Source organism: Silurus aristotelis (genome assembly GCF_946808225.1).
Source record: "Silurus aristotelis genome assembly, chromosome: 13".
Classification (NCBI taxonomy): domain Eukaryota; kingdom Metazoa; phylum Chordata; class Actinopteri; order Siluriformes; family Siluridae; genus Silurus; species Silurus aristotelis.
In genome coordinates, this window is record NC_139586.1 from 23729135 (window position 1) to 23741349 (window position 12215).

General features: G+C 35.6%; 1 protein-coding gene across 42 annotated transcripts in view; it reads left to right on the forward strand.

Annotated features, from left to right (window-relative positions):
• Positions 1 to 5641: 5641 nt before the first annotated feature.
• The window catches only part of LOC310735809 (myosin IXB), a 59024-nt gene continuing 52450 nt past the window's right edge, over positions 5642 to 12215 (forward strand). For 33 of the 42 annotated variants that reach the window (XM_083558929.1, XM_083558930.1, XM_083558923.1 and 30 more), the window contains exon 1: positions 5662 to 6203. The gene's annotated coding sequence lies outside the window, so the exon portion shown is untranslated. Of the gene's footprint in view, positions 6204 to 12215 lie in introns of all 42 variants that reach the window. The other 9 variants (XM_083558926.1, XM_083558933.1, XM_083558928.1 and 6 more) reach the window with 2 other exon arrangements.

A 12215-nucleotide genomic window follows, 5' to 3' on the forward strand; every position in this document is an offset into this window, starting at 1 on the left:
TTAACCCTTGTCAGCTATCCAATTATAGGCAAATATCAAAACTCTTTTTTATTTCCAATATTTTAGAAAAGGTTGTAGCACAGCAGTTATGCTCACATCTACTTAGGAATAACATTTTTGAAATGTATCCGTCAGGTTTTAGGCCTCATCATAGCACAGAGACAGCACTAGTTAAAGTAGTAAATGACCTATTATTGGCCTCTGATCAGGGTTGTGTCTCCTTAATTGTTTTGCTTGACCTTAGCACAGCTTTTGACACCATTGATCATACTATCCTCCTTGCTAGACTAGAGAAGGTTGTAGGAATCAGAGCTCTCGCCTGGCTTAGGTCTTATCTGACTGATTGCTATTAGTTTGTTGATGTAAATGGTAAGGTAAGTTTGGTGTTCCACAAGGATCCGTCCTAGGCCACACTGCTTTTCTCATTATATATGCTGCCCCTGGGTGAAATTCTATATGGTATAAAAAAAAGATGGTATCGCTTCCATTACAATGCTGACGACACACAGTTGTATATTTCAGCAAAGCCAGATGAGAGAGATCATCTTAAAAATGTTGAGGAGTGTGTAAAGGACATTAGACAGTGGATGCTTGATAACTTCCTTCTGCTCAACTCGAATAAGATGGAAGTACTTTTACTAGGACCACATGCAGCTAGAAGTAAACTTTCCGATTAAGTAGCATCTCTGGATGGTGTTTCTGTCTGTGTTCAGCAGTCAAAGACCGTGGTGTGATTATTGACTCTTGTCTTTCCTTTGAGGCTCATGTGAATAATATTACCAGAATCGCCTTCTTTCACCTGAGAAATATTGCTAAAATTAGAAATATGATGTCGTTACAGGATGAAGAAAAACGAGTTCATGCTTTGGTTACTTCTAGATTAGACTACTGTACTGCTTTACTGTCTGGCTGCTCGAGTAAGTGCATAAATAAGCTTCAGTTAGTTTAGAATGCAGCAGCAAAAGTCCTCACTAGATCTAGAAAATATGACCACATCACCCCTGTTTAAATCAGTCTACACTGGCTCCCAATTAAATCTCGCATTGATTAAAAAATACTACTACTGACGTATAAAGCACTTAATGGTCTCGTGCCGCAGTATCTGAGTGAACCTTTGTACAAATATGATCCCCCATGCCTACTTAAATCAAAAGGTGCAGGGTATTTGTTTGTACCTCAAATAAAGATCATAGAAAACATATCAAATGTTAAAAATTAGGAAATATACCACTTTATGAAATAAAATAAAGTGATTTTGAGTTAGATGAACACAACACTTTTTGTGGCAGAGGCAACAAAAGTTGGAAAACTAAGTGTTGCAAAAAAGAAATAGCTGGAGGAATATCTTGCAACTAGTTAATTGGTAACAGGTCAGTACCATGATGAGTATAAAAAGAGTATCTTAGAAAGGCTCTCAGAAGTAAAGATGGGCAGAGTTTCACTGATCTGCAAAAAAACTGTCTACGAATGGTGAAACAATTTCAAAATTATGTTCCGTAACATCGAATCAAATATCTTATCATCTGAAGTACATAATATCATAAAATGATTCTAAAAATTTGAAGATATCCTTGTGAGAATACGACAAGAGAGAAAATCAATATTGGATGCTCTTGATTATCAGCAATCAGGCTGCACTGCATTAAAAACATTCATTCTTTTGTAATGAAATTCACTGCATGTGTTTAGAAACATCCCCAGAAATCATTGTTTGTGAACACAGTTTGCTGTGTCATCCAACATGCAGGTTCAATTTCTATTATGCAAAGAAGGAGCCATATGTTAGCATGATTCAGAAATGCCACCATCTTATCTGGGCCAAAATCTCATGTGAAACAGAATGATGCAAAGTATTCTGTGGTGAGATAAGCTGAAATTTTAAATTATTTTTTGTAAAACATGGATGCTTAGTCTTTAGGACTAAATAGGAAACATATCTTCTACATCAGTGGTGAAAGAGTATAAACAGTGCTCAGCTCAAAAGTTTGGATCTTTGATGGCATGGGGGTGCATTAGTGTTCATGAAATTGGCAACTTTTACATATAGAAAAGTACCATCAATGCTAAAATGTAAATACTGTATTTTTAGGGAAGGTCTTGAATATTTTAGCAAGACAATGCTTAACCAAATACTGAATCTATTACAACAGCATGGCTTTGTAGTAGAAGAGTTCTATTGTTGAACTGGCCTGCCTGCAGTCCAGACCTTTCACCATTTGAAAACATTTGGTGCATCATGAAATGAAAAATACAACAAAGTAGACCCAGGACTGTTGAGCAGCTAGAATCCTGTATCAGACACGAATGGGACAAAATTTCTCACCAGTGCACCAGAAACTATTCTCCTCCAGAGTTATACAGACTGTTGTTGAAAGAAGATGGGATGCTCACAGTGGTAAGCTTGGCTCTGTCCCAATTCCTTTAGACATGTTGTGGTCATCAAATTCAAAATTACCTTATTTTTTTCTTAAAATGGTACATTTCCTAATTTTAAACAATTGATGTGTTATATGTTGTATTGTGAATAAGATATGGGTTTGTGAGTAAAAAAAAAAAAAAAAGATTTGATCTCAGTGACTTCTGGATGACAGACCCTAAACGTGTTGTGTATTATGAGATGCTTTTCTGCTCACTACAATTGTAAAGCCTTATTTTAGTTACCATAACCTTCCTGTAAACGCGAAGCAGTCTGGCCAGTTTCCTCTGATCAAATCTGCATTCTATGAATTTTTTATTTATTCTGTTTAAAAAAAACTCTATAGACTTAGGTGTGTTTCAGAAGATCAGTCATTTCATTTAGTAATAATTATATATAAATAAATATTTTTACCAATGCAAGTATTTTAAGAAACGATGCATCGTGAAACAAATGCTAACTTGTTCCACGATACACACTTTTTTTAAATCAATGCATCACATCGTTAACTTTTATGCTGATGCACCAATGCAAATCTGTGAATCTTATCATCCCTATTATCTATGCGATTTTATGCATTGCACAACTGTAACAGGATTGGCTGATGAGGTAATTGCATCAATATGCAGATGAACAGATGTTTCTAATAAAGTGGTTGGTGAGTCAGAATTCCCAGCATACAGTTTATGTAGTCAATGGTCTTAAACTTGCATGACATGCCACGAGTGCCACCGTGTGTGAGTATGAGAGCAGCTCAGCCATGTTAGATGTAGTTACATAAACCCAAACACAGATGTCAGGGTAGACTTAGTTTCCAGTTTCTGGAAATCACTAACGAGTGTGTCAGGTTTCCTGATCCTGAATGGCTTTTAACTGATACTTTACATTAATTGACAATTTATTGAATTGAAGGGAATTTCATCTGAAACTAACTTTATAAGAAAATAGATACAGCAAACACAGTATGTTTTTCTATAGAAATGTATTAGTTTACTGTAGTTTTTGGTTTACTTACATTAATCCTGTGGCTGCTCATTCAAAAATACAAATATCTAAATGTACTAAACCATACCACATGCATCTTCCCAGGCAAAGAATGCATCCTTTATGGTAAAACCCCAGAAAAGGTACAGTTTACTCTTTACACCTACAGTATCTGTATATTATCAATGGTATAGCAGGGTTTTTTTTTTTTTTGCATTTCTGCCATATACTTTTCCCTCTGAGGCAAACCCCATCATGCCATCATTAGTGATTTTTATATCCTCTATATTTTTACTTTTGAAAGCTTCCGTGGAGGATGCGGATAATATTGTTGTTTTAGGGATTTCTTTTTTTTTCAATATCCGCACAATATTTTTTGTTCCCTTGACCACGCTGTTTGTTGTCTGATTTTTAGTGCACCAATGGGTTCTTAGTTTTTTTTTTCAGGATGTTGGAAATTGTTGCATTAGTTATGCCTGATATTTAATATTTGCACATTACTTGCATGTGGGAAGTGGCAACTAAGTGGTTAAGTCTCTGGGTTCCTAATTGGAAGGTTAGGGGTCAAGCCCCAGTATTGCCATGCTGCCACTCTTGGGCTCTTGAGCAAGGTCCTTAACCTTCTGTACAGCAGGAGCCCTGTATTATGGCTGCAATGAACATGTGACAAGTAAAAAGCACCTTTACCTTTGTGCAATAGCTTTAATAGACTTCTTTACTCAGCTTGGCTTGCTTTACTAACTAGACAGCTGTTTACTTTTAGAGCTATTAATTGTTTAACAATTATTCACACAGGGCACACCCAGGCAAGAAATAGCTGTCAATGACATGGTCTATTATTTTGGACTATTTGACATTTGTTTTTTCACACAAAATATGTCATGTTCTAAGTTAACACATTTAGATGTGAAATGAAATCATGAAATGAAATCGGAAATTTGTCACATATGTATATATCTTATTATCTAAAATGTCTACATTTTAGACTGGTTCTGTGTGTATCTCTTTATATATTATATATACATGGTTATTCAAAAAGAATGAACTGATATCATGACGCATTGCTTTAGTTCTTAAGCATCGTCATGGTTTGAGTCAGTGACCATTTGAAAGAGTTATCTAAATTGATTGTGAGTATAATACTTGTGACTTGGCTGGATTGTTTGTATTACTTTTGCATAATTAAATATTGCATAATGAAATCGGTTCATTCTTTTTGAATAACCCTGTATATATAATATACATATTTATATTACTATAACAATACATTTATATATATATATATATATATATATATATATATATATATATATATATATATATATATATATATATATATACACACACACACATTGTAATGGTTTTTATATTTTATCTTATAAGTTTCTTTTCGGCTTCTCCCGTTAGGGGTCGCCACAGCGGATCCTCCGCACGTTTGATTTGGTCAAGTCAAGTCAAGTTTATTTGTATAGCGCTTTTCACAACAGACATTGTCTCAAAGCAGCTTTACAGAAAACAACAGTGAAGGTGAATGGTGTGCGTTTGTCCCTGATGAGCAGCCGTGGCGACAGTGGCAAGGAAAAACTCCCTTAGATGATATGAGGAAGAAACCTTGAGAGGAACCAGACTCAAAGGGGAACCCATCCTCATATGGGTGACATCAAAAGTTTGGTCATAAATCTTTCAACAATACAGAACAATTTGTGATCATCATAGATCCAGCATCAGCTTCTCCATGCCAGGGCCTTTAAACACTCGGCATCTACTTCTCCATGATCATCCATAAAGCTGGCACATGTTTTACGCTGGATGCCCTTCCTAACGCAACCCTCCCCAATTTATCCGGGCTTGGGACCGGCACTAAGAGTGGCTGGGGATGGTTCCCTGACCGGGAATCGAACCCGGGTCGCAGCGGTGGGAGCGCTGCATCTTAACCACTAGACCAATTTTATCTTATAACATATAGTATATACACACACACACACACACACACATTTTATATATATATATATATATATATATATATATATATATATATATATATATATATATATATATATATATATATATATATATATATATATATATATATATATATATATATATATATATATATATATATACATACACACACATCGTAACGGCTTTTATATTATATCTTATTATATATAGTGTATTTAAAAATACAAAGCCCAAAGTTAATTGATATTTCCGGGTACGCGTCCACGTCTCTTCCATCCTCGCGGGGGCGCGTACGCAGTGCGCGAGCATTGACGCTGCAGGTTCTTCCAGCCAACCCCCCTTTCCCCCTCAGAGAGCGCGAGACTGGAACGCGCTCCTAATCTGGGGCTGTGAGAACCCGGAGGAAGTGCGCGTGAGCCGTCACCGCGAGCCGACCGAGTTTAAAAGTGATTGAACGGGGTAACGGCTTTCATATTCCGTCCATCTGTAGTCTGAGGGGAAATAAAGCGGCTGAAAAACCCCGCCTGTGATCCTGTCGAGAACAAGTTACAGTTACTGCTCTTTTCTCAATGCAGGGACGATTTTCTTTTGGGATGAGACTTGAAAGACCGAGGTAGGGAACGCTAGCTCAATTGTTAGCCGGTCCGCTAACATATAACGATATTTTTTGTGGGTTTTTTTTTTTCAAAGATTTGAGTTGAAACTCAAAAAGAAAACTTCAGCTGGAATCAAATCGGGGTTTTTTGTGCTGCTACTTTATACATATTTTAATACATATTTTCGGATATATCCTTATAAATCATTCATATCTCGCTCCGAAAAAAATGGTTTACCAAACAAGGTAAGTTTGAAAAAAAAATAATACCTTTTAATTATCTTGTGATTTTGTTGGACTTTGCTACCTTTGGCTGTGTATCTAACGCTGGCTGAGAGTTAGCATGGGGTTTGTGTCTATGATGTGACCCAGGTTTTATTCTCTATTGTATTATGTAGCATAGCTGTTAGCTCTAGGTGGCTAACTTGTAGCCATCATTTGTCATCGGCGAGGGAAAAAGCAACTCATAGCCACAACCCAAGCCTAATACAAACAGTGTTGAAGTGAACTCAATTAACCAACAGATGGGAAAAGATCCCTATCTGACAATGGGTGCCATTTTATTTATTTGCTAACCACCTCTTTTTGTGTAGAGACACTTCTTTCATATCACAGAAGGTTTAAAGTTGGCTTTACTGCTCCTAACATATACATGTATTGTTTGCACTTTACTGCTTTTGGTATATATCTTAAATAGGCTTATTTGGCAAATAATATCTCAATACAAATCATGAAAAAAGATTGGTATAAAATAATGAGCCATTCTAAGCTTATTGTTTGGGAATCAGCTCTGCAATTGTGATGTTATAAACTCCTGATTTAAGATACTAAAACTACAAGCCTCCATTCTGAGAAAGTAATTAGTGATGACGGAAAGCTTCCTAAATCCTAAAGCAAACGATTCCATACTTCGATCACTCAAACCTCTCATTCTGATACGATTTGACTTGGTTCAATACTTCAGGGGATACTCGACTGTCTGTACCTGCTTCAACAAGCCTTTAATCAAAAAACAAAACAAAACAAAAAACGGGCCACACATTGATATTCTTGTGTGCTGTCTTCTTTTCTACACTCCAGTTTTAAGTTTCAGATCTTCCGTGCTACATTCGTGAGTAATAAGTGAGCTATGGAAAAACCAAATCACCAAAAAAGAAGAAAAAAGGAAACGAGAGAAGAAATGCAGGCATGTCAGATGCTGTTAGGGTTTAATATTTTCCTTTCACATCCACAAATCAGTTTATGCTTTTGCCATTGAGACCCTTTAAAAGGACCAAGTCTGGCTTTAGACCAACGGTTCAGTGACATCATTGCGACTATAAGTCTAAAGTTTGTATCATGTGTCATGTTAACATGTTTGGGCATGTTGTTTAATTTTTTTAAAGGCTGTGTTACTTCACATGTTAATACTGCATTACAGTATGATATAAGCAACACATTGTGCTGTATTAAAAGGTTATTACGGTTCAGTTCAATGTTGCTATGGATTTGGGGAAGAAATGGAAAAAAAAGCTTGTCTTTTTGATTAACTTTATTTTTATAACAGATATAAATAATAATTATCAAAATAAAATGAATGCGATACACTTATTATATTGATTAAATTGAGCAATTAATTAAATTGGCACAAATTTAATTGAATAAATAAAATTTAATAAATGAAAAATATTAAATAGTTACATTTGTTAGACCCCATTTGTGTAATTTTAATATTGGATTTTCTAAAGATATAATCTAGTTAACTGTTCTACTTATTTCAGCATACTGTAATAAATGTCTTCCTTTCTTCCATCCTTCGTTCATTCACTCGGTATGCGAGATGTCAAAATGTTCTCCTTTTAAAAAGTATTCTTGAAGATGGACATAAAACGCTAAAGAACCCATGGTGTTAGCGTTAGCCGCTAGTCACTTTCTGTTTAGCCACTAGCATAGATTCTTTAATGTTTTCATAGATGTGTAAAACAAATCTTACTTCCGGTATGGAGTGAGTAGCCCCAGTGACACTGTACTAACTTTAGGTTCTTTCTTGTTTTTCATTTTTTTATAATTATATATTTTTTTTGTTTATATAATTTGTTATACCCCTGCCATAGTTGTGTGTTCAAGTTTAATAATAATGAAAAAATTGACTCAAAGTGCGAGGTGGAGTCTAAACTAAATTGTGGTGTGTGTGTGTGTGTGTGTGTGTGTGTGTGTGTGTGTGTGTGTATATATATATATATATATATATATATATATATATATATATATATATATATATATATATATATATATACATACACACACACACCTCAAATAATTAAATAAACATTGGATTTTGAACAAAAACCTTAAGTTGGAAATCTTACATGCGTTGTGTAATTTGTTGAGAACAAATTATGTGCCAATGTTCAATGAAAACCAAAATCATGAACCCATAAAAGGCTGGATTCAAAATCACATTGAATTTTGATTCAACCTGTATGTCAGTAATTTATAATGTAGATCAGCAGTGTGCACTTTGTGCCTGTAGGCATTCCTGATCAGATGGTGTATGATGTCCTGGGGAATGTTCTCCCAGGTCTTGTTTAGAGCATCAGTGAAGTCCTGTAAAGTCTGCGGTGCTACTTGCTGGCTTCAGATGCTCAGAGACATACCGTTCCAGAGGTTCTCAGTTGGATTTAGGTCTGGGGAGCATGAATAGGGCCAGTCAATGGCATGAATGCCTTCATCATCCAGAAACTGTGCCCACACTTTGTACACATGAGCTTGGGCTTTGTCATGCACCTAAAAAAATCAATTTTTATATCCATTAGAGAATAAAGGGCCCTCATGCCACCCGTTTGGGGCGGTTTGGTCAGAAACTTGCACAACAGTAGCCTGCTGGTCATTTTTGTTGGGCTTTGGTACTGCTCCTATGGTTTCTTCTTTGCAAAAAGGTGCAATACCTCCTGGGTTGTTGCCCTTCTACAGCCTTGTTCAGTTCTTTACACCTAAAGATCTGTCCTGTGGTACTTACACTATTCTATTGAAACTGGGTTGGGAGACACCCCCAAACTTTCTTGTGATAGTACATATGGATGTGCCATTCTGAAGAAGCTGGACTACGTGTGCAAAATGGCTGGTTTGCAGGCACTGTTTCATGTTACAGTTGGTAACAAGGACCATAACAAAACACAAAACTAGCAACAAATCACTCAGGAAGGGTAAGGAGAGAGCAATTGTCTGTGGCTACTAGTCTGGGGGGAAAAAAATTACTTTTTTGTAGTTGTCTTGCTTTTGCCTCCCAAACTGAAACTGATATGCAATCACTTATGCTTCCTAACTGGGCAGATTGTTATCATTGACGTTTAAATGATTTGGTGTTATACTGTAATTAAGTTAATTTCTTATAAGCTTTTTCTTTCTAATTACTCACATAGTCATCTCGGGTGAATATGCAATAAACACAGGCAATCAGTATTCAATTTTGTCGATATGTTGATAAAAGAGAGCAGATTCAAGGTATAGGTCTCGTTAGCTGTAGATAGTCTACATATGGGATTAATAAATGTTTATAATTTATTGCTGATCTGCTTTAATTACTGGTTTTATTAAGTCTAAACTTTACTGCACATTCAAATGTTTTCTCTACAACTGAATGCTAATATCAGTAGGAATAAGATAAGATAAACCTTTATTCGTCCCAAAGTGGGGAAATTTCTATGTTACAGCAGCAAGACAAAGAAATAAAAATAGATGCAAATATATAAAAAAGAATATACAAAAAAAAAACAGAAATAAAAACAAATATTAATAAAAATAATAATAACAACAAACAAAGAAATACAAATAGGGGGAGGGGAAAAAAAAGTACGCATTTCTGGAATGATTACCAACTCTAGCTAGCAATGTGCTGATATTTCCAAAGATCTAAAGGTTTTTAAGATGCTTACATTTTGAGACGTAATGTCATTTGAAATGCACATGATCATTATGGGGTCCAAAACATTTACAGTTTATTACATATCTATTGTAGAAGCTAATATATATTATTAATTGAACAGATTCTTTTCAAGAAAATTCTCCATTTGTAATACGTGTGCTGTCACCTTTCTCAGATGCACACAACTTTTTCAGATCTACATAAACCATTGCTGACCTTTCTGTGGCATATTAGTGAAGCATAATCAAACATATTAGTTCCCATGCAGCCAAGCTTGTACTTGTACTCTGAATGCTTGAACACTGAATGCTGATTTATGACCTTTACATTCCATTGGAACAGTAACATGTTTCCAGATTTCATAGTTATGACTTGCTACCTTTTAAATGATAGTTTGTACATTAGTACTTTTAGTCCCCGGAGCACTATTGGCATGTTTTTTTTAAGAGTTTTCAGACCCTGCCCAAGTAAGGGCAACACTGGAGCCATTCCCCATGACTCTAGCTGGAAATGGTGGATTTTTATGCCACAGTGACAGGAAATAGCAAATTCTAAACTGCTATATACTTATGGATACAGCTTAAGCAGTAAACTCCTCACTGACTGGAATATACGAACCTGTCTTGAGTATGCTATTGGCTTTAAACAAACTTTTTGTATAGAAAGGAAAATGGCAGGATTGATTTAGTCTGTTGAACTGGAATAAAAAATGTCTATATCATCTGGTCAGAAAGTGTTTAGATCAGATGAGGTATTAAGATGGTCAGCCTTTTGACCAAGTTCTGTACGTTTATCCTGAAACTTTAGAGCTGCATCTCGGGATATATAAATACTCAAACACACCATTAAGTGTGTATAAATGAAAAATTGTTGGTAAAATAATTATTCACTTGCTTGCTTGTTGACTGAAATAACCCAATGCTAATTTAATTTAGCTTGCCTCAAAGCTTGGGTTTGGTGCTTGTGTATCAGTGCTTGAAATTTGTAACTCATCATTTTGGGGCAATAGGAACTGATGATTTGTCGTGTAATCTTATGATTTTTGTAACATTTTAGTTTTTTTGTGTTGATTTACACAATCATCTTTGCCAAATAGGTTTTCTGATTTTAATGCAAGGACAACACACTTTAGAACATTCTTCATGATACACTATCTAACTGATAAAAAAAAAAAATTATCATCTATCATTTTCTAACATTTATTAATATTTGATTCAGATCAAATGTAAATAATTATCTTGATGAAAAAGGTAATTAACTCAAGAAAAAGTATGCAGGATTAAGTCATGTTTGTTACTGGTTGAAACAACTTTATTTTTTTCGGTTGGTAAAAATGTATAAGATATTTATTCATTAGTGCTCAGACTGTACTACTTTCTTGTTTTCATTCTGGAAAACCTGAGCTGTCTCATCTACCGACAAACATTACTGGCCCCCACTTCCCCGCGCCTGCTGCAGCTTTCTTTTCAGCACCTGTGAGGAGGAATATTAAATCTGAAGATAGTAGTTTGCTTCTAAAATATAGTGCCCTCAAATTTCCAAAGATTTCACAGACCTGTTGCAGTCTGACACGGATGTTGAAGCGTGTGTACTTTATAGGGAGAGAGAGGAGAAAACGATGCTTCATGTACTCATGTGCTGCTCCATAGTATACCAAATAAACATTAGTCATGTTGTGTGCATTATTGATGACACGCTCATGGTGTGGCAAAAATGTTCAAAAACATCTTATGTGGTCGACGTGTTCAATCTCACCCAAGAAGGCATTCTCTAGCTGTGATGGCATCTCGGTTCCACCAGAGCAAAGTTTTAAAAATAACCGTAATTGCAGGGTATGTAAGAGAAAAGTAGGTCTGGTCAGCTGGGAATGGTCCTATATTCTCTTGCTGTGCTCTTTCCACTTTGTTTTACCCATTTAAAAAAAAAATAAAAAATCAGGGTCTATCTTAGTCAAGTCTTCAAGTATAAATAGTGACATGAATTTGATTGGTCTTTGTGTGAAATCTATTTCATTTGACAGTTTTTGAGGGCAACATTGAGAATAAAATTAAGTGCATGTTTGCCTAAAGTTGAATGCACATGCTTTTGGGGACTCGGTGTGGTATGTTTGGTGAAGTGTGAACCTTGTTTTCAAATACCGGTGCAGTCCATTGAAATGAGACATGGTCCTCTCAACACTGGTTGCTCTGGTGTACACCAGAATTTGGTAGTCATCATCAGGTGTGGACGCTAACTACACTTAACGCCCCATGCCGAGTAACATTATTGGTGCAGCTTGTCACATTACTTCCTTTTGCTACTTCCCTTTGTTACTTCCCTGATTGTGTGGAAAGAACTGTTCTGCTTAATGCTGC